Consider the following 20,655-nt stretch of genomic DNA (forward strand, 5'->3'; position numbering starts at 1 on the left):
ATCTATGCTAGGATTTTATCATGACTTGTACATACAGTCCCAGAAATTGTGACTTTAGGTATGTAACTGTTTTTTTACCTGTCTGCCAAATACTGCTACCCTGCATACATTTAACATCTCTGTATTCTCCTGTTCCACAATAGCACAATATCTTTGTAAGGAATGAGTATGATATTGCTACCCATTTACACTTGATCATTCCATAGTCTCTTACTCACGTACAAACCAATTGTGAATCTCTATATCAACTGCCATCTACTGGAGGATAAAAAGCCTTTCTTCATTAAGACCAAGAGATGTGTTAACCTATAAATATAAAGTGTAAAATAACTTTTATTTGCTTTATGTAACTGTCTTCTCAGAGGCTTACTACTGAATAAACTTGTACCCTTTCTAGTTTTTTTTTTTTTTTTTTTTTTAGAACTCTGGCTGGCTGGTTCAACTCAGATGTTCTGGCTCAAATTCCTCTCCAAGCTGACTGATTCAAACTGGCTTCTCTCATCTACTGAATTGCACTGCTTGATCTTTAACTCTGTCCATATGTTCTAATCATCTGACATCGACTCATTCACTGAATAATTCTGTCTTCTCATGCAACATATTTCTGTAAAACTGTCCCAATAAAACTACCTCCCCATAATCATCCTCCTGCTGTGCCCTCTCTCTCTCTCTCTCTCTCTCTCTCTCTCTCTCTCTCTCTCTCTCTCAGTGTGTGTGTGTGTGTGTGTGTATGCACATGTGTGTGTGCGCATGCGACTGCTGCTCTCTTAAATACATTACTTTCCTGTGTTGTTCTCTTGAGAGTTGGGCATATCATATCTCTCACTCATTCTGTCAAATATTTCTCTGATTTTTTACTTTGCCCTCTTAGCTAAATGTCACCTTGAAACATGGCTGTTTTTCTCCACAAACTAACATTAACTACATTATCTGAGATTAGAAATGTGTACTAAGGGCATGTCTGTATTCTGACTAGAGGGATTAAAGAAGTGTGGCATGTCTGCATTCCAGCTAGATCATACAGACCTAGGTCTTTAGTTGTGATTCCTTGCCAGCCAGCCATGTTTCTAGATTAAAATTTCTCTACAATAAAGCATTAAAAAAAAAAAACATTTAAGGCAGCTTAATACTATGTTCGTTTAGCAAAATAATGATATAAGGTTCTTCCCTCAGACTATAACATAGCTAGCCATGACTTTTGGACCCAGTTTATGGTGCCAGGCATGAGTTCCATCCTGTAGAGCTTGTTTTAAATTCAATAAATAGTCAGTTTCCCCCATAAAATTCATGCCACTAGTACTCCAACACAGTCAGTATTGTAGCTCCCATGATTCCCAGCTAAATAAGAATGTTAATTAATTTCTTTTCCCAGGGAGCACACATAGAAACTTCAAGCACCATAGATATTAGCCAGTAAGGCAAAGCTTCAAAGCCTGTAATGTAGTTCAAGGGGCCATACTAATGAGCAATACAAAAGCGGGTAACCTATAATCAGTAATAAATTTCTGTTTAATAGCCAATAACATTTTGGGGAGGCACTGACACACAGTCCCTATAGAGGAACTCCATTTAAAACTCTTTTGTGCATGTATGTATTTTTAGGAAGCTTCTAGAGTAGTAGGTTTCCATGTAGGATTTTCAAAACTATTTAATGTTAACTGTCCTTCTTTATTCTCCCTCTACACCACCCTCCAATTTCTCACCCCACTTAGTGATATTTCTACACCATTATTCTGAACTCTTTCTTCATATCATCTTCTTTCTATACCCCTTCCTTTGACATCTAACAATGGATCAGTACTTATACTTTTATGAGTATTTCACTTTAAATACATATACCTAAATTTTCAAAGTTAATAAACACATATGAGAGGAAACATGCAAAAGAATTTTTTATAGATCTGTGTTACTTGATGTAATATCTCTACAACTCTACCTATTTCATAATTGTGTTTCCTTTATAGCTGAATAATCTGATATTTTGGAAATGTAGCATTTTTATTATCCATTGATCAGTTGATGTACATCTAGGTGTTTTTTTTTTTCTGGTTTAGAGTCATGTGGATCATGTGGTAGAACTTTTTGTATCCTATTCTTTCACTGAATGTGCTTATCAGTTCTAAAACTTTTCTTGTAAAATCTTTATCATTACATACTAATATAAAATATTATCTGCAAATAAATATACTTTAACTTCTTCCTTTCCTATCCATATTCCATTTATCTCCTTGAATTTTATTGTTGTTATAGGAGAGACTTTGAGTATTATATAACACATATAGATTCCTGAATGCATATATCCTATGAAATTTTAATGAAAAATAAATAGAAAATCTGAGTAGATTCACAGTGTACCATAAGACTGATACACTAATCAAATTTCCTTGCCCCTCAAGAGCCACATGATGCTCTTACAGTTGAATTTTATACAATGCTTTCTAAATGTTTATTTGACTGTCTGCATGTATGTGTGCATGTGTACCACATATATGCCTGGTACTAGCATAGATCAAAAGACAGCAGGAGAGCCCTTACAACTGGAGTTACCAACGTTTTCATATCACCATGTGGGTGCTGAGAACCAAGCCTGGATCTTCTTTAAGAGCATCAGGTGCTCCTACATTTTGAGCCATTGCTCTAGTTCCTCTACCCAACATTTTACAAATTATGCAAATTATTCTTAAACCATTTCCAAAAGAGTCCACTGAAAGGAGTTATGCTAAACTCATTTTACCATGCAGAATTCATTGTTAAACCCATAATACTATTATAGTAGTAACAAAATAAAGCTGCAGATGTGTATTCTTGACTAACGAATGCATAAATTCTCAATATTCAAGATGATGCATTTTGAGTATGTTCTATATACACATATTAAGAAGCACATACAAATTGATAAACCTGTCAACAGAATGAAATAATTTAAAGTATATAATCATTTCAGGGCATGCATTGAGAAGCTTATATTTAACATTCTTTCATTATAAAAAAGACTCTAAACAGAATCTGCAATAAATATATTGCAAAATTTAAAAGTTTATATATCCTCTCCTCTCCTCTCCTCTCCTCTCCTCTCCTCTCCTCTCCTCTCCTCTCCTCTCCTCTCCTCTCCTCTAAAAGACTCTAAACAGAATCTGCAATAAATATATTGCAAAATTTAAAAGTTTATATATTGGAAAAGCCTTCAGCATGAAATTATGAACTTTTCAAATCAAACTAAGGGTTAAATAGTTGAATGCACTGATGTAGATAAAGGTTTTTCAAATAGGTCTTCAAAAGCATTAACAACACACAAAAAAATTAGACAAGTAGAAACATACATAATAAGTAGTCATTGCTTGGCAGAAGAAACAAGACAGAGCCAACTTTTAAAAATGGGAAAATATATTTGCAAATGGAGCACTACAATGGCACATCCTTATATGTGGTTGAACATATAATAAAAATAAAAATCAGCCCCTAGTATGAAAGGAATCCAAATGAGAAATATAAAATATATTATACTTAAAATGTTTTAAAGTAATCAATACAGACTTACAAAAAATCCTTGAATGGCCACCAAACACGTAAAAATAATTTGATAAATTCACTAATCATGTTGAAAATTGTAGCAGATATTTTTCCCACAAGTTGGGAGCAGCTAGGTGGGAGGAGTAAGAAGAGGAAGATGAGGAGTAAGGAGAGGAAGAGGAGAAGAAAGAGGAGGAACTAGGGGAGGGAGCACCAGAGAGAAGGGAACATGGAAGCGGATGTGTGCCTGTCTCTAGCAGTCAAAGGTAGTTGATATATCTAGGTCTGGTATTGGGTTACACTTCTGATTGTGTGGGTATCTTGTTATTGAACATTACCAAATATATAAAGCCTTTGAATAATCTAAGCATTAGAGTCTCATTCATTCTGGGCCCGCGTGGATGGCAGGGGGGTCTGGGCTAAACCCAGCCTTGTGAAGACGGTGTGGAAGATTGGCAGAGCCATCTCCCACACTGGCATCTGGTGGGTGGCAGGGCTGGTGTCTCTGGTTGCCTGAGCTGGCAGCCCAAGCTGAGCAGCAGTGGTATGTTGCCACTGCAGCTCATGCTTGCAGGCCTAGGCTAGTCAGGAACATGGCGGCTGATTAAGAAAAGCCAGATTGACTACTAAGATGCCGCCTATTTAAATATCTCCCACAACAGGAAATGTGCATCAAAATCACAATGAAATTTCATCATGCCCCAGTTAGGCTGATTATTATCAAAAGTAAAGAAATAAAAAATGTTGGTGGAACACACTAACACAGAATAATAGAAACTCTGATATACTGTGTGGGAGCGTGAATTAACAGAGCCATTGTAAAAATGTAGGGTGATGTCTCAAATACAAAAATAGAGCCATTGTATAATTCAGAAATACTACCACTGGAAACATATCTAAAGAAGATGAATTTTTTTATATCAAGAAATATGCTCCCATTCTCATGTTTATTGCAGTACTATTTAACATGGCCAAAATATGGAACCAATCTAGATGCCTTTCAGAAAAAGAATAAGTAAGGAAAATGTGGTATATTTATGCAACTGAATATTACCCAACCATAAAGATAATGGAATCCTGTCATTTGCAGCAGCATGGCTGAAATTGGGGAACATTGTATGAAGTGAAAGTCAGACAGACAAATAGACACAGGTTCTCATTCATGGATAGAAGCCAATAATTTGAGAGTGTAGAAGTACAGAATGGCATCTGTACAGGAGTCAGGGATGGGTAAATAGATTTAGAAACAAATTTAAAAAGACTTTTAGAAATTAAGGAAAGATCTGGGGGTGCAGTTAAGAGATTAGTGGGGGAAGGGCCCTAGGTAGGAGGCTATGAGGATGTGAGCAAAGCAAAATGAACCACATTAACTGGTATAATTAATATATTTCTACTAATATATAGCAGGAACAAACTGCAACAAAGGGGAAAAGATGTCAAGTCCTGTATTCTCACATTGTAGCAGGCTTTGAAGCCCTTGAAGGGCTAATTACATCAGGTACTGCTGGGTGACACTCCATAGATTATAATTCAACATGTCTCTCTTGGGACCAGTATAGCATATTTTTATCAAGCTTATAGGTCATGTGATGCTGGTAGCCAGGAATCACACTGAGAATCAATGCATGAGGCACTACTCAGTGTGTTGCATTCCTGCCAGATTAGTCAGCCAACTTCTTCAGTTCCTTCTGGTGTGATCCATTCTCTCCCCAGTCCACAAACTGCACTTTCCACAGTAGGCTAGTTATAAATTTGCTCTACTTACCAAAAAGAGGCCAGAAGATAATAGTGGAATTTTAAGGAGAATAAACACCAGTGCTGAACTGTGATTCAGGGGAATACTTCATATGGACTGCATGTGGAGAATAAGGCTTGGAACAAGAGTGACTGCTGTCTGCCCACAATGCATGAAGGAATTTAGAAGACCAACCATCTCTCTCTTGAATCTTAAGCCAAACCATTTTTACTGAAATTACTTTTCATTTATTCCACTACAAAAGGTGACATTTTTATGAGCTGAGAATAATCACCCAAATAACATCAAAATCGTTTTAAAAAGTTGACTGTAAGAATGGCTAAGATCGAAAATTCAAGAGATAGTACATGCTGGCAAGAATGTGGAGCAAGGCAGACACTTTCTCTTTGTTGGTGGGAGTGCAGACTTATACATCCACTTTGGAAATCAATTTGGCATTTTCTCAGAAAACTTGAAATAGTTCTACCTTAAGACCTAGTATATACCACTCCTGGCCATATCCTCAAAATATTCTTCATCATCCCACAAAGACGCTTGCTCAGCTATGTTTATAGCAGCTTTATTTGTAATAGCCCAAAACTGGAAACAACCTATTCAGTATGCCACTCAACTGAAGATTGGATAAAGACAATGTGATGCATCTACAAAATGGAATACAATTAAACTATTAAAAACAAAGAAATCATGAATTTTGTAGGCAAATGGATGATAGAATTTGAGAATATCATCCTGAATGGAATATCAGTCCTAAAATGATGTGCATAGTATATGTATTCACATATTGGTGAATATTAGTCATAAAATGCAGGTACCATGTTACAACCCACTGACCCAAAGGAGCTAAAGGAGAAGACCCAAGTGAGTAAGCTTGAATCTCACTTGCAAGGGAAAATAAAGTAGTCCCCCCAAAGATGACTTTCAACATAACAAGTTTTATGCAGAAAACTTTATATTATGTATAATCTAGTCTATTGAGTATGGAAATGTTTTGAAGTGTTAAGAAAACTTGGTGTAGGATATAGAAACAATAAGAATAAATTGTTTTTTTAAAGTGGCCTAGAAACATGATCCTTCACATTCTATAAAAATGAACTCTTGAGAAGTTTTTGTGCTCTTTTGAAAGAGTTAGGATGTTCATCCCCACATCAGAGCACATCATTCATAAGGTTAGCAGGTAGAGGGAAATATCAAGAGGGATACCCCATTAAACCTTTTTTTTTTAGTAATGGTTCTTGCCCAGCCTGAGGGAAAGAAACAACTATCATTGTAGCACAAAGGGTAGCTCTATTTAACCAAATCAAAATTTTAGTAATAAAAAAATATTATAGGATCTGAGAAGTCAAAAACACATGACAAGAAGTTTTTACATAAAAGAGAACATTGCCTAAGACTCGATCTGTCATTCAATATTTATTGAACACTTGTCTTGAACTGAGAACTTTGCTTAGTACACCAAAGTACAAGATGATCTAAAAAATATTTTTGCCCTCTAGAAGTTTATTAGGTATTGTATGGGAAAATGTTAAACAAATAATTCTAAAAATTTGATTTGGATTTGGGAGCAAATGTAGTCAATCTCTTTTAAACCATGGTCTTTCTGTCTTATGTAACAGAATGCTAACTTCTGGAATAAATAAAGTTTTTATTCAGGAAAAAATTTACTGTAGAAAGCAAAAAAAAAAAATTATATTGTTTTAGAGAAACCTATACATACAGAATTAACTTTATGAAACACAATTCACGATCACTGAATCCCTCATCTGTTCACTCTCAGTAATGACCATTTTCTCATGCTGTCTCCATCGGATATATGCTGACATTACATTAAAAGGTGGTAAAATTGAGCATACAGAGGGGATTATAAATTTATTATAATAAAATGTACTGGTATATCATTAAATATAAGTTTACTCACTTATTCATCTGAAGGTTCTAGTTTGTGAGACAAGAACAGTAGAAATTATGAAATGACTCTTCTATTTCTGACCTAATAAAGAAAATCAGCCGACAGCTACTGTGGGACCTGTAGGAAGATAAATAAATTCGATGCAATGTGTAGAAAAAATAAGGTCCCAGAATGGAATTAATATGACTTGATCTAAAGAGTTCTACATATTTAATTTCAATTTTACAAAGATAAAATATTAAAAGTAAGCATGAAGTAGTAATGATAGTACCTGATGTGCTTATCACATTGTGAGGACAAAGAAAATGAGATGGGCCAAACCTCTTTCTCATCCTCTTTTTTTTTTTTTTTTTTTTTTTTTTTGCATCCCCCTCTTGTCTTTTCTTCTTTTTTGCATTTCCCCTCTCTACTGAACTTGCTCTATATTAAGGACAAGGAATGCTGCTTTAACCAAGTACCAGCCAATTGTTTTGGGCTAAGCCATTGTGCTAGGTCAGGTGACATCTGTCTTTTGCTCTTTAAGGACAAAATGTTTTAAGGAAGGAAAAGTACCCAAAGAAGAAAGAGAATGGATGAACAATTGGTACCTGTGTGGTTCAGCTTGTGTGGCAATGAGCAGAACTCCCCAATGGAGCCTAACTCAATGCCATAGAATGACTGTTCTGGAAGGTCGTTACTTTAAAATCTTTTGATAAATAGATATTCCTTTCTTAACCTTTATCACAATTAAAGAGATAATGGATCAGTCAAAATCGGTGAGGTAAAAATTAGACAGCTTTCCCTTTAACACCATCTGAAACACCTCTAGGACATTAAACATGAATTCTGAGCAAAAAATTAAAAATTGAAATTAAAAACTAATTATGAGAAAATTAACTATTTTGATTTTTTTCTCATAAATAACCCTAAAATTACAATAATGAGAGTGTTTTAAGGTTATACGTCTCTCTTTAGGCATCCCTAAGTCAATTAAAGAGGCCACAATGGCATGATATTAATATTCTTGTTTTTTAAGTATGTACAAAAACTATGATAAGTACATCTTGGATTCTATTTAGTTCATAATAATGGTATTTGTGTTACAAAATGACTCTCTTGTGTTCAAAACAGCTTAGAAATTCTTGGAGTTTGAAAAGGTCAGTAAAACTTGGAACTTGCTTTTGTGAAAAGCTAAAAGGCATGGGATTGGACATTGCAGAGTCTGGCCACCCAAACAGGGTTTTCTTTTCCTATGAGACAGGGAAAGGATGGATGTAGGTGGGAGATGGGTAGAATCTTTCGTTTCTTTGAATTTCACAGTAGATAATGCCAAAAGGTTGGTGGCATTCTAAATGTCAGGTTTACCTTTTGTTGAATCCTTCCTAGAATAATCTTTTCATAAAGGACTGCCAAAAGAAGTAACATTTAATTTTATATTCATAATAAATGGTGTAGAGTAAATAATTATGAAAGAAAGTAAAAATCTTGGGAGCAATGCAAGGATCACTAACATATGAAGCTATAGTAAAAGAAGGATATAAATGTATCACATTTAATAATTTTAATATTTGTATTAAAACTTTCAAATATTTTAAATCTTGAGAAGTTAGAATTGTGATAGTTTTACTATAAAAATATATTTGAAGAGATCACTAAGCTGAATCCTTTATTTTTAGGAAATTTTGGAATATATCTAATCTCAGCAGGTTTATTCCAACTTTTCCCATTAAAATTTATTTTCTTATGGTCACTTCACATTTGTTTCTTATTGATAACAAATCCATTATTTCCTCCTTAGACATGTTGCTAAACCTTCTCTTATTGAATATTTCCTAAATGGCCTTTTTAATTTTCGTTTTGTTTTCTAAACATCAAAACTGGTGAAACATCACATTGACATTTCATTTGAAGTCTTGTGGAAATACTGATATTTTTCCTCTACCTGCTCAATTGTCTGGAAATTGGACTTGTTTTATAAAGTATTATGATTCTTTTAACTACATTTTTGTTTTATGCATATGTGCACTCAAACACACATGTATCTGTGATGATTGATTCTTTATCTCGATCATGTGGAACACAGCAATTGAACTAATGTTGTCAGTCTTTACAGAAAGTAAGACCTAGTAAGTCATCTTGCTGTTCCCATGGCATGTTTTCATTTCAGAGAAAATAAATACTTCTACTTCATGAGTTCGACTTTGGAATGTGAAGCAAATGACTCAGAAACTAAAGGTACATCCCCGTGCAGTCTTTTAAGTGTGATGAAAGATTAGTCAGAGACCCAACACATGGCTGTAGAACTTGCCTACAGCCTAGCTACAACATCAAAGAAACTTCTCCTGCAGATCATAGCAGAGGACTATCATGCACACCTATTTGGAATGACCTCAGTCACTTACCTGTCTTGCCAAAGCTTCAAACAACCTTGAATTCTGCACCACATCTTCTCTGTCTCCTGACTCTATGGATAGTTTACTGCAGGCTTTGACTTAGTTTGCATTGATTGTACTTTGAAGTGAATATGGTCTATATGAGTTTTGTTTTTATCCAGGGGTTTTCCAGTGCTCTGACATCATGACAGAGTATGGAGAAAGACTGGCATGGAGGGAGGGAGACAGAGACAGACAGAGATGCAGAGAGAACTCAGGAATATGAGATACTTTATTCCCACAATGTTGTGAAACCATGAGAAAATGAAAGCGGGACAGGAGTTTTCCTTAGAAATTCTTTGTGAGTAGTTTGAGAATGTTCTATTTACTGCTTAGATTTGAAAGTTATTGCTCCTAATGTTTGGCAAGAATCTTCATGAACCTAATGGCAATCCTAACAACTTACGTGAGCAAATGGAGACCTTAACAGAGAGCTGAAAATTAAATAACTGAAATGACATGACAAAGATAAAAATTGAGAAGTGAGATTTGAAGTTTTCCTTGAATAGGTTTATTTGCAAACTGAATATATGAAAGCTGGTTGTCTCCGGGCGGTGGTGGCGCACGCCTTTAATCCCAGCACTTGGGAGGCAGAGGCAGGCGGATTTCTGAGTTCGAGGCCAGCCTGGTCTACAGAATGAGTTCCAGGACAGCCAGGGCTACATAGAGAAACCCTGTCTTGAAAAACCAAAAAAAAAAAAAAAAAAAAAAAAAAAAAAAAAAAAAAAAAGCTGGTTGTCACCAAATCAGAATATATATTTATATTATCTATAACTATAATAAGAGAATTATTGAAAAGAAGAAGCAACACATAAGATGAATAATAAGGAGAGTAACATATACATAATTAGAATATTAATTTTAGAGAAAAAGTGGGACTATTGGAGAATAAAACAAAAATAGGTTAGAATTGAACAATACTATAAAGAACCACAAATCCTATATGCTCAGACCACATTTTGAGTAAGCATGAAGAATTGTACATACTGGGTGCATTATAATTTAACTTTACAGACCCAAATAAGAAATAAAATAATAAAGGTTATCTAAGCTATAAGTGCATTATATATAAAGAGGTTAATGATGACCTCAGATATATCATCAGAAACTATAAAACACAGAAAAAAGTAAAATCAACAATGCTCGTGAAAGAAAACAAGCAAAAACCTAAATGAAACATCAAAACAGAGCTTAGTAATCAGAAAGTGAAAGCGAGTTGCTTAAGTAGAAAAAGTATGAGACCAGAAAACATGACAATATAAAGGTTAAGAGAGGCAGATATGGAGAAAATTTAAATAAATATATGAATTATATTTTTATTTTAAATCACTTATTAAAACAAATATATAAAAGAAAATAATATATTTGAAGTTATAACATGTAGAAGTAAAATGTATAACAATTAAATAAAGGTAGAAATAAAAGAATACTTTGTATTCTTTGTACACTGTATGTGAAGTAGGATAAGCTAAAGATAATTTAGAAATCCCCAATAAAAGATAAATACGAATATGCTTAATAAGGTTTTCATGGAGATAAAAATGGGATGACAGGAACAATGAAACAGGTCATAGAAAAAAAGAGCCAAGAACAGGTGAGACAAGCAAGAAACAAAAAGCAGGAAAGAAGATACAATCCAGATACATCCATAGTTGTCCCAAAAGCAGTTGGTCTAAATATAACAACCCCTACTATACTGCTTTGTTATAAAACATTGACTGTTCACTTGTGGCTGATGGGGACCTGAGTTCAGCATTAAAGCTAACCACCTCTGTGTTTCTATTCTATCTCTTTCCTTCATTTTAAAATATTCTATCAGTTCTCAGATCTTCATTTTCATTTAGTCATTTTCTTAAACCTGATGTCAGCCTGGATTCTAAAACAGTCAAGTGTTGTAATTGGATCACCCTAGATTGAAATTACATTGCCTAATAGGAACAACTAGCCCATAATAGGAACTGAAGCTGTCCCTCAATAAAGATCGATGATTTCAAGAGGATTGTATTGTCCATCATATGCAGAGGACTTCTCCATAATCATCTTGCAGTAACAAGGTTGAAATAATGATCAACCAGCCTACAAGCTGACACAAAGGATTTAGTCATGCATCCCTCTCTTCTCTTTCCTTAATCTATCTTCTATTTAAACCTATGGGTTATGGAAATAATCCCCAAGGTAGGTTAAGTTGTCTGATCTTTACATGATAAAGTGGTCATAGGACTAAAATCCTTCCCTCTCTTTCCATCATTATTTTCTCTTCACTTTCTTTGGCAAGCAGTCTGATCTAATTTCTTGGGACACTCTCTAGCTACATAAAAACATGAAAGTCCATTTGAAAGACAGAAAGTGACCTGGACAACAAAACTATACTAAGAAAGGTACTGTTTATAAGACATAGATGTAAGAGCCACAGTAACAAAGTAGAAGGGATACAACATGAAAACAAAGCAAAAGAAAATCTGCCGTATAATTATCACAAACAGTATTGTTTCAAAGCAAGGAATTTCTCAAGAAGTAAAATCAGAAATTAACATTTCAAGAACTTTCAACTCAACAATAACAGAGTACATTACTTTCAAGAAAGCATAATATAATTACCAAGAAATACTGTAGTTTGGGCCACAGAGTAAATTTCAGCAATTGGAAAATACTGATATTATTCAACAAAGAACAAACCAGCAAGTCTCGTGGGCCAGCCTGTACTTAATAAATAAGGCAAAAAGAGACAGGGGAGATGACATTCGTAAGGCAATGCAGGAGAAGGGATTGGTTGTCAAAATGTTACAAGGAAATTGAGAGGGTGGTAAATCTTGACTGTGATACGAAATTCATCAAACCATGTACTAGGAAAGGAAAGCTGACAGCAGCCTGATAAGGCTGTCTCCTTAGAGGTCCCCCAGAGTCTGACATACCCAGAGGCAGATACTCACAGCTAACCATTAATCTGATCAAAGGTTCCCAATGGAGAAGTTAGAGAGTAAACTGAAGGAGCCTAAAGGGTTGGTGGCCCCATGAGGAGAGCAACAATACCAACCAGCCAGAGCTCCCCAGGGTCTAAACCACCAGCCTAGGAGCACATATGGAGAGACAGATGACTCCAGCTGTATATGTAGGGGAGGATGGCCTTGTTGGGCATAGGTGGGAGACAAGGTCATTGGTACACTGAAGGCTAAGCACTGAGTGGGGGGGGAGGAGAATCTGAGGGTGGGGAAGGAGATTGGGGGGTAGGTGGGTAAACACCCTCATAGAAGCAGGAGGAGGGGGGATGGGATAAGTGGTTCCTGGGAGGTGGGGGGAATGCTGTAAGGGGATAAAATTTGAAATGTAAATATTATATCCAATAAAAGAGGGGAAAAAAAAAGAAAAGCGGTTAGAACCACAATCCTTAATAAAATGTCAGCCCTCTTTAAAAAAAAAAAAAAAAAAACTATCTTGATACTAAAATTTGTTTTGAGAATTGTATATTGCAGAATGATCAGCCTTGGTGTATCTACTCAACAAGCAAGCTGGGCAGACCTGCTCAAACCTCTGAAGTCCGGGAATTCTATCTGGAGGCAGTGAAGACACAGCATCAGAGGCTTGTCAATTTGCCCTTCCCTCCACTCCTCTTCTAATATCTCAACGCCCATAATCAGTTTGAAAAAGCTAATGAAGAGTCAGCGCCCCTATTCCCTGGGCTTGGGGACTAAGGTGGTAAATGTTGGGCTGTCTTTCTAGGGAAAAGTAGTGGTTTTGAGGGAATAGAGAGGATTAGCTAGGATTTCTTGCATAGCCATAACCTATTAATAGAAATCTGTACAATTATTATCAAGATGAAGATATAAATTCTTAAATGGCACCAATTTACTTTGATTACAAATTTTACAGTTTTCATTGGTACGAGCTTTTTATTGATATAAGAGTGAGATGAATATAGTTACTCTCATAGGTATGGTACCAGTATAACACATTTAGGAATACAAGGCTTAGACCCAGTCCTTCTTTAACTTTTTTAACTGATTTGAGATGGACAGCCTGTGAGTTAAGGGACTATAGCAAATTCATGGCTTGGAGTTTATTGTTAGGGTGTTTCCTATGTTTTATTTAGAGATAGGTGAGTGGAGTTAACAGACAACAGTCCAGATTACCTTACATGGATAGTTGGTTTTCAAAACATCAGAGATCCATAGAATTGACACGACAAACATTTCTGTATTAATGTTCATTTTGATTAGAGACCTGTCTGCTCCTGACAACTTCCTGTATTGAATTCTAAGAAGAAATTGAGCATCTTTGAAGTTATTCCAGTTGTGGTGGGACAGCCACTAGACGAGAATTGCCTCTTCCCATCTACAGACAAATTACTGTCCAGAAAAGGACATACTTGCAGAACAGTCAACTGATTATATCTGCCTACACAGAGTAATCAGCCCTTAATAATTACGCAGCACTAAGGTCTGTCAGATGATCCTGGGCCAGAAGGAGGAAGAACAGATGCTCCAAAGTTTTGAAGTAGAGGGAGTATCCAGGTGTTCAGAGGTCTCTATAAATTGGCTAAGTTTCAGAAGCTATGCTTTGTGCTTCCCACAATTATAGTTAACTCAGTCATTCTGGATTTCTGACGGGGTTGAAAACTTATAGCCTCATAGCCAATCCTGGCTATTTACCTTGAGAGAAAAGATTTGAGTGGATGGTCGTCAGCTGACATTCATCCTAAAGCCAGGTTCAGAACTAGATGTTTTAGTTAGGATAGATGACAGAGGTGCTGGTTAGTCAACAAAATGATGGACTGGGTATTAGGACTATCTTGTACCTCACGGGTACAAATCGGCATAATTATGCTCTAATTGTATTTTGAGAGAAAAGTTTCATTTTAACAGGAAGGGTGATATGTAGGAGGAGCTAAGGTGGGAGAAGTACTGAGAGGAAGAGAAGGAGTAAGAAGAGGAGGAGAAAAAGGAGAGGAGAAGCTAGGTGATGAAAGAGAGAAAGAGGGGGGAGACAGGGAGGCAGATGTTCATGTATCTCCACCAGTCAAAGATAGTTGATATATCTAGGTTGGGTAGTGAGTTCCACCTCTGATTGAACAATACCAAACTTATAAAGCCTATGATTAACATTTTTTAAAAAATGTATAAATGCAGAAAGGAAAAGGGGGCATGGGGTAGGGGTTTTCTAAGGGGGGGAATGGGGAAAGGGGATGGCATCTGAAGTGTAAATAAAATACCTAATAAAAAACGGAAAAAAAAAAGTTGAGTTTAAATGTATATGAATTGTTCCTCAATAAACTTGGCTTTAAAACACAAAGTGGCCTATCACAGTTGTCAAACACATACACACACACACCTAATTTACTGTTGCAAAACAGTGAGATGTTCACCCTGGTATACACTTATTCACATTTTCCAGTAAGGACAGCACAAGTCCCAGACACTGCTAAGCACCTTAAAACTGTTGCAGTCAAAAGCTTCACAAACATTGGTGAGAATCCCTGCATCATAAAATGCACAAGATTCATTTGCCTCAATTAAACAACCAAAAGATCATACTTGCATATGTTTAATGAGGCTATTACTGGTAGAGGTTAAAAAGCACTCACATTAAACAGTCAGTTCCAGCCTAGGTAGCATGTTATGGGCTTTGCCTTTTAGCCTTGCGAACATCCATTTTTAACAGAAAAAAAAAAATCCTCCCCAACATTTGATTATTTCAAATCATCCTTTTAATTATTTGATTTATTTTTTATTTTTATTTTTATCTATGTGTATGTGATGCCATGGACTGGGGTGTAAGGAAGGGTGCCTGTAGAACACTGAGGAGGTTACCTGACCTACTGAAGCTAGAGTAGAAGGTATCAGTGAGAACCTGACTTGAGTGCTAGGACTTCAGAGAACCAGTGAATGCTCTTAACCACTGAGTCATCTCTTATGTTGCCATTATTTGCTTGTTTGTTTGTTTGTTTTTGTTTTAATTTTCTCTCTTGTTTATGCTTGCAGGCTTTCTGAGAGACCAACTCTTTTGAAATTTCAATTTGAACCAAATGGTTTTTTCCTATATGCTCTGACGTACCATCTTAATCTCCAGCTTAGTATGGGAAGAAAATAAATAAATAAATAACAATAACAACAACAAAATCAGAACACAACAAAATTAGCTGTCAATTTTTCAATAGTTAGTAATATTGAAAAAGCTTAATTTACGTAGCCAACTCCATTCTAGTACTTTTTCTGTCAGATTTGGAAAGACAGTGATTTTCAAGTGAAATTAGCATAGATTTGACTATATTGTTCATAATTTGAGGTTGAAATTGTTATTATATAAGCAACTCTAAAGATGTTAGATTTTTTAAATTTGCAATTACTTAAGCAATCGGATTATCTTTAATATATCACTGTACAGTTGGCTCTCTATATCAACAGATTTTTTATCCATGGTTCAACCAAGCTGGATAAACTAATATATTTTTAAATAAGTCCCTACAGTGTAGACTTTCTGTTCTGGTAGGTGTTTGCAAATTAAAATTTTCCAGTTTTCTGTAATAAAATATAAAAGAATAAGTATGTTATCTTTATTTGCTATAAAATGTAAGGTAAAATGTAAAACATAATTAAAGTTTTATGAAGATACTACATAAGAGGTACTTTTGTGATTAAAAAGTCCATTGCAGTGCATTACAGGGAACCTTAATGAAGTGATGTACCATCTGAGTTTAATTCATATTACAAATTTGATTTTATAAGGTGACTCAGTCCTTCACTTAAAATTACTCCATTTCTCATACTATTAAGAGCAATAATTAAATCAGCAGCAGTGGTCTCTAAAGAGTGAACACAACAAACTTTTGTTAGACACTTTACAAAATTTACTTAGAACAGGTACTTAACAATGCTTCATTATTTTAAACACATACAGTGCTATGCTGTTACAGTGTTCATCTTCTGCTATAAATATGTCTACATTTAATTAGATCTTACATATTTTTTATTCTTTAACTAACACAGTGTGGCTTAAGGTAATTTTGCTTTCTGTTGCCCTAAGACAAACATAATAGCCACTTTATTCTTCTGGAGTTGATACTGTGCAGAATATATTAGCCAACCAAACTTTGAGGTTGTAAACACTGTCCTTATCGAATTGCACATGTGCCTTAAAGTGCTCTAATCGTCCCCCAAAATCCTGAACTTGCAAATGGCAGAGGTAGAGCAATCTAAGGAATAATTCAAGTATCACGCTTGTTGTAAAGAAATTGATTTAGTAAGCAAATTGTAGAATCCTTGCTGACTGCTCAAACTGGGTGCTCTAGATAATGTATCTTCTCATCTTCCTTTCCTATCTTCTCTCATGCATAGTCATTCCCATGTTGGGTATCTAGGTACAGGAGTAATCTGTCAACCCTAAGCTTCAGTAGTATCCACTGTTCTCTAACTCAGCCATGAGGTTTCTCAGCTGCTGTCCCAAGGGATCCCTTCTTGAAGCTGTTCAGCCATACTGATGCATGAGAAACTTGCCAAGTCTGTGAGACAGAATCTGGGAGGCAGTGGAGATTCCATCCGAAGGTGATATATATATATATATGACATGCACTGAATTGCTTTTGGGATTTTAAGGTTAATTTGATAATTTATTGTATTTCCTTGAAATAAAACAATGATCGGAGAGAATTTTTCTTAGACAATTGAAATCCCAGATGACAAGGGGAAAATAGCATTTACTCCACTGCATGTTATACTTTCCAGGTGGTTGTCAAAATGGAGGGGGTTAAGTGGACATCGTTTGAAATGTAAATAAATAAAATAATTAACTAAAAAGAGGGAAAAAAACAAAATGGACAAGTCTAAAATAATTTTACAAGGCTCTAAAATGATTTAAAACTGAGAAGAACATTCTATATTGAATGTGAAAACACTCGAGACTGCCTGTTTTCATATTATATATATATAAAAATTCTGGCAAAAAAGTGAAAAAAACAATATATGTGTGATATCTAACAAAAGAAAAATAAAATAAATAAAATAAATAAATAATGGAGGGTTTGGCTTAGAACAGCCTTGGTCATGGTGTCTCTTCACAGCAATGAAACCCTAAGACAAGGATCCAAGTAATACTATATTACAATAGTAATGCTATATATATATATATATATATATATATTTTATATAATTTATATATATTATATATATATGTATACATATGTATGTAATATATACATATATATATACATATTTATATATTACAATAGTAATGCTATTAAAATCAGGGTTGAATATGAAGTAAAATATAGTGATGAGTTCAGGACAAATATTAAACATCTCCAAAAGGTAAAATGTATGCCAATCCAACATAAAAAATAAAACATAATGTTTTACAATAATTCAGAGAACACTCTGAAGGGCATTCTCCTTTCAGATCTTTTCATTTGTCTTTCAGGCACAGATCAATAGAAGTTCTGGATCCAGAATGAACGAATCAAATCTTTTCTGGAGAAAACATTAGTAAGTCTGATGTAGATTTCTCACAAGTTAAGTTCAAAAAATATGGCTTTGTTAAAAACCCACTTACAAAACATATCTTGAAACAGACTCAGCAGAAATTAAGGAAGGTAATAACTTTAGACATTTTTAAAATAAGGTACTGAAAGTATCGTAAAAGTATAAAACATTACAGATTTAAGAAAATTTTTTTCTTAAAAAATAATATTACGAGACTGATTTGGAAGACAATCAAATGAAATTATAGAGCAAGGATCTGTTGGATAACTCATCAGGTAAAGATGCTTTGCAACACAAGTCTGCTAATCTGACTTTAATCCTCAGAATCTGTATAACGGTGAAAACCAACTCTAAAAAGTTAAACTCTGACCTCTACATGCATGCTGTGGTACACGTGGCTATACATACATCATGCACACATGTACTTATTAATAAAAATAATTTAAAGGCATTAAATTCTAGAATAAATATTTAAACTAGGTATGAAAGCACACATCTGTCATCCCATTACTTGGAAGTCTGAGACAGGATGATTGCCATTATTTGGTGATCAGGCTAGTTTGTATAGGAAGACTATGTTTATAAAATAATGTATTTAATGAATAGATAATAAAGCAACGATTTTGATGTTTTCATGACAATAAAGTTAGAATTAGAAAATAGAACTAGAAATATACTCATATTTTAGAGATACAAAATATAGAAATATAAATTAATATTAATTTAAAATAAATTAGAAAACCTACCTTCTTACTTTAAAATCTAATGTAAGGATAGGGAGAATGAATGAAGCCAATATAAATAATACTATGAAATATATGTAAAAGCTTTAGGTAGAATAGCATACCATTTTCATGGATTGGAAAGCAATTAAGATAATTAACTAACCATAATATAAAGTTTTTCTCTTCATGTAAATCAGTAAATGTTCAGAGTATTCGTGTATGTTTGAACATTTATCTGTGTGAATGTGTTCAGGTGTATATCTGAACATATATGTGTCTGTATGCAGTTGTGTGTGCAAATGTGTAAAGGTGTATACAAGTATGCACACACATAAGGAGTGATGATCATAAAATTCAGAGTAAAGATTAGTTATGGTAGGTAAGTTATGAATGAAATGTTACAAGATCAGAAAATGGTATTTGTGTTATTAAAGTAAGATTGATTGTTTATGTTTATTATGAAACTTTTGAAATGTATATTATTTAATATCTATATATTTTATAAATAGCTCACACATTACACAGGGTTCTAAATTTGCTTGCTCAAGTATCAAGCAAAATTTCAAACAAGATAGGTAACAATATGCAAAAAGAACCAGAATGAAGAAGCAGAAATTCAGCAGAACTTGATATATATTAACATCTGAAGAGTAAGCCATAATTAAGATCACCTACAAGGTATAGATGATTTCACCATTAGACATAACTGAATATAATATGAACAAAAACCCTTTCAGAACTGAGTGCCATCAGGGGTGTAAAACAAACAAACAAACAAAAACAAAAAACAAAAAAAGAGACAATTTTTGACAGTCATGGGACTTCGTGTTCACGAGAAGATGGAGTAGCCAAAGAAGTAAGTGGCATTGCTCAGAAACAAACCTACTCAAGTCACTCAGTCACTCAGTGGGTGATGGTGAGTTCCACTTATTTCCTGTACTTATCAATCAGTCATCCCTCTTGATTCACATTTTTAGATCATAAATCATTCATTCCAGAAGGCATTTAAATGTTTGAAAACACAGACCAGGAATGTTTAAGTTTGGTACCAGGCTGGTGATATTGGCAAAGAAAAGGGACCCTTCTATGGGAAAAAGGGTTTGAAAGGTGGATAGTTTAAATAGAGAAGGGTACCCCCAGAAAGACTAGATAATGCAGAGAGAGAATGTTGCCATTCTTCATTCTTGGTACCTAAGAGTTCTAAGTGTCCAACAGTTATTTGGAACAGGGTCTCCCACAGACTTCTCAGTCTCTCCTGCTGTGTCTCGTAGAGGTCAGCGTCTGATTTCTTGATTGTGAATCGACAGCTAGGATAGTTGGGCATATCTTTCTCTCTTTTGGCATTTGTTTTAAGTTTCTCTTCCTGCATTCCTCACACTCAAAGTAAGGAATTCTCTTACAGTGCTGTCATTTCCACCCAAAGTACATCCAGATATAAACTGTACAGACTGCTCATAGAGACTAAAATTAAATCTTTCTCTTCTTCAACTCCCCAATATGAATGCAAAAATTAACTGATTAAATAATAATTGACCATTAATACAAACCGTTTGCCTTTCTTGAAAATAAACTCAGCTATAAAGCAAGAGAGAGAAATGAATTATTTGACTGAAGTAAATCATCCCTCTATGGGAAAGATTCATTTGCTATTGAGTACTTTTGAAAGTCTTTCTATCTCATTTTAGTGGAAAGTACAAAGAGATGCTTTTGAGATTACAAAGTTAATCATAAGAAAAATAAGTATTATATATTCTTTTCTTGTTCTTATATAACAACATAAGTAGTATCGGCACTAAAATTGTCATATCTTAATATGGCATATGGTACACAACATTCACCTGCAACATTTTAATATTTTTAACCCATGAAAAATGTGTTA

The sequence above is a fragment of the Arvicanthis niloticus genome, chromosome 14 (assembly GCF_011762505.2).
Source record: "Arvicanthis niloticus isolate mArvNil1 chromosome 14, mArvNil1.pat.X, whole genome shotgun sequence".
NCBI classification, from domain to species: Eukaryota; Metazoa; Chordata; class Mammalia; order Rodentia; family Muridae; genus Arvicanthis; species Arvicanthis niloticus.